This window comes from Orbicella franksi, chromosome 5 (genome assembly GCF_964199315.1).
Source record: "Orbicella franksi chromosome 5, jaOrbFran1.1, whole genome shotgun sequence".
Lineage (NCBI taxonomy): Eukaryota > Metazoa > Cnidaria > Anthozoa > Scleractinia > Merulinidae > Orbicella > Orbicella franksi.
Window position 1 is genome coordinate 8,146,124 of NC_138149.1, and position 4,181 is coordinate 8,150,304.

Consider the following 4,181-nt stretch of genomic DNA (forward strand, 5'->3'; position numbering starts at 1 on the left):
TTCTTAAAAGTTGTTTTAATCAGGTCAATGGCTATGTCGAAATGCATGGTTCCCAGTACCGTCGTTATTTATACCAATGTGTTATGCAAGTTTCACAGTCAACGCAACGTTTGCTATTTATTATATTTAGGCCAATCTACCAGCACGTACAAGGTACACCTAGCAACCAATTGAAAGGAAACAAAACTGCTGAATAATGCCCTTCAAAACGGCTTCAAAACCCGATTTAGAACGCTCACGAATCCAATATCAAGACTTCAGAAATTAAAAGTTCGATTTAGTTCGATTGTTCAACTACTTTTGTGTGAGTTCGAATTGGGTTGATTACCGAACTCAATCGATCTCAATCCATGGATTAAGTTCGATTTAGGTCGATTGAGTTTGATTGAAATACAGTTCGATTGGATTCGATTGACTATGCCAGGTATATTCATTTGTATTCCTCACAATATGACCAGCACAGTTGGCTTGATAGCTCGGTTGGTAGCGCACTCCACCGGTATCGCAGAGGTGATGAATTCGAATCCCGTTTAGGCCTAAATTTTTTTCAGGCTTTAATTTCACGACTGCTTAAGTTGTGTGTATAACTGCAACGATCAGTCATATCTTTATTGCTATGAACTATTGAAATAATGCGTTAGTCGTGCGTAACATTATCTACATGTCCACGGAGAATGTAAGTTCACTAGCATCATGAGTGTTTCCGTTTTTTAACGAGCTAAACGAATACCAGATTTGGAGTCATTTAATCCACCGACGTCCCAAGCTCACGTCTCGAGAAAAGCAAAAAATAAATGAATTCTCAGACACGTACTACGTATTTTTTCATGAAAGCGTCAAGTGAGCGTTGTGTGAGTCCAGGGCGGTATGATTCCTAGTGATGCTGAACTGACGCAGTGTTACGTTAAGCGAGGAGCGCTGTGATTGGCCACCCGAGCGGGCAAGATGGAGCTATCTTGCCCGCTCGGAACTACCCGCCGTGTCCCGCAAGAAAAACTTCCCGGAAAGCCATATAATAAATTCTTTATTGACCAAGCTTGTTTGGTCAAGATGGCTGGATATTGGCCTCGTTCTTTTGTTTGCGAGTTTATGAACCTCGACTCCGTCTCGGTCCATAAACTCGCAAAGAAAGAACTTGGCCAATATCCAGCCATCTTGACCTCACACTTGGTCAATAAACCATATGTATTGGGAAAGAAATACGGTCAATTTATAGAACGCTAAATATTCCGAAATAGGAGCAGTTTACACGTAATATTAATAAAACTTACTCATTTCTTATGTGTACGTTGTGATTTTTGCTGATCTCTGCTGATCTGGGCTTTCTTTGCCACCACTGTTATTCCCTTCATAAGACGATAACAGTGATGGCAAAGATTGCCCGATTGCCTTTCTCGAGACGTGAGTTTGGGACGCTTGTGATTAAACTGGAACATTCTTCCTTCTCTGACGGAAGTCGTATGCTGATTAAGAAAGATGTAAACAACATCTAACTGACCCCAACTTCCGCTCTTTTGTTTTCAGATACATTACTTCTTTTATGAGTTACCTTTTTGCATTCATCTTATCAAGAAATGCACTTTCTTATCAAAAGATGTGAAATTAAGAAATAGTTGGTGTGTAGTTTATGAACTATCTAGGAGTGATGTACCTCTCAGTTACGATAACGTAACTGTCAAACAGTTCCAGTCACAAATCATTGAACAACGCTTTACTTCAACCATCTTAGAGATGATCCGGTGTTACGAGTATCGTTGTAGAGCAGGGTTGTTTCGAGACAGAACTCAGGATCGCCGGTAACAGCAACAAACTAATTTATTTCCGTAAGGTAACTTCACGAATTTACAGTACTAAGCTTCTTCAAATATTGAAAATTGGTCAGGGCTGAATGACTTTCGGTTCTGGATTATTCTAGAACTTGACTCAGACAATTTTTCGTAACAATTTGTGAGTGAGCTAGTGAGCTAAAGAAGCTTATACTAAAAGGGATTTTTAAATACAATCTGAAACAGTTTTTACTTAACCATTTTTAACCTTAGTTAGCAGTAGATTTTTAATCCTAGGTCTAGTTTTAAACCTTAGTTTTAGTATCACATTTTTAGCTTTTATTAAGTTTGTATTTTAGACATTTAAGAATGGCTGACTGTTAGGATTGAGAAACGCCGGTCAACGACCCATCTGGCAAATCGCTCATATTTTGCCCAAAGATGCCCTTAGCTGAGCTAATTCTAAAAATCATATTATAAGGTTCCAGCGAATTTTTATTTTTCAGAAATTCGCCAAAATTTGAAAGCGCGGTCAAAGTGCAGTTTTTCGTGTTATGAAATGACCGAAATAAGGTGCGAGGACGAAGCGCTGCTAAAGTCTTCAAATAAATTAAATTGACTTCAAACCTCACACAAATGTGGAACAACCGCTCTAATTTATTCCTCGTTTTAAACTAATCTCATATATGTTGATATAGTGGTTTTCCAAACCATTTTAAAAACACCTATGAAGCGTGTGAAAAATAATGGCAAAATATAGGTCATGTTTAACAGCATAAAAATGCACCTGGTACCTCACTTTCCGATTATTTTACTTTACAGCCTTAAAATAACATTATTAGACATATACCATGCCAAGTTTCATGCTCGAACTCGCAGTATTTCCCTTTTGAGAAAAACGAAAATCTATGTCAATGTGTTGGGCGCAAATAACACAACAATTATACACAAACAAGAGACAAATCAATTTCAATAGCGAAAGTAAAAGGCTATCATTAATCAATCAATTCAACAATTAATCAATTCACTGCTACCGGTAGAAACATAATGTCCACATAATGTCCACTACATAAAAACTGTTTTTAGACGTTTTCGATTGAAACATTGCGCGTTAACTTTGTTTAATTTCCTGTCCGCCGTCATGTCTGGTTTGTCATCGCGTGTATTTCCTTAATGTAGACAACACTGTGAATGGTTCTCATAATAAACGCACAGAGGTTTCCTGGAACCTCGATGTTTTCGATTCACCAAGACGCTTTAAGTTCGTTAAGACACAATAATGGGTCAACTTGGAATGCTGTTTAGCATTAAGGACGTTAAAGGACTGTAAATTAATCGAGTTGAAATATCTTGAAGCAAATCAAAATCGCGCCCTTATTCTAATTGCTAAACAGCCGATCTCCGTTCAAGTTCAAGAAGTCGAGAGGTTAATTCGGCAATGTATCACCGGTACAACAACAAAATCAAAGCGAGGTCATCAAAAGTGTAATGCATCAGTCAATTCCAGCAGTGCCCATCCCCCCCCCCCCCCCCCGTCCGGGCAACCGCGGGGCATTTGCTCACGTTGTCAGTCCCGGGGGTGGGGCATCCGCAATTATATCGCGGCCCGGGGGCTGGGAATTTGCGTACCCCGGAGCGACCCCCGGGCATTCGACACACGTGTTTTGGAAAGTGCCATGGATGAGTTCATCGGGAAAGACGAGGCGTTTGTCGAACAATGGCTTGTCCGTCAGGGACTAGACAAACTTGCAGATGTTTTTAAACGTATGCTTTCTCAATTTCAGATATTTCTTCATTACTTGTAATTATATAAATATAAGCGACAAGGTGAACTATATTTTGTTCATCACAAAACAATCACTGACGTGAACATGACTATTTCGCATTTCGCATTCAAAACTAGCCTAGCATTTTTTAAATTCATGAAAGTGGAGTTAAAATACTTAATGTTGGCGAATTCAAATGATGCGATCTTCAAGACAGATCTTGCGAGCTTAAAATGCAATGCATCATCATTTAAAATGTCTCGATTCTCCACAGAAGAAGTAGCCAGCAAATACAGGCGCCTATCATCGCTCGCGGCTGGGGGCACGTCCGCCGCAATCCCAGCTATCCTCCAGCAAACTGTTAAAAACAAATATAAAGAAATAAATATAATCAGAATCAACTAACACTTACTGTTGTCCTTGAAGTCTTACCATTACATTAAAAAACTGAACAGTTAAACGTTTTATTCACTGATTAATAAGAAAACTGCAGAGGTGTTGGAAGGCGACGATCCCGGGGGTGGGGCATTTGCCCTCTTTCTTCGTCCCCACCCCGGGGCATTTAGACAGCTTATGTGTCCCCACCCAAGGGAATTTGCCCATTTTAAAAAAAAAAAATGCTAATGCCCGGGGTTAGCCCGGGGGGGGG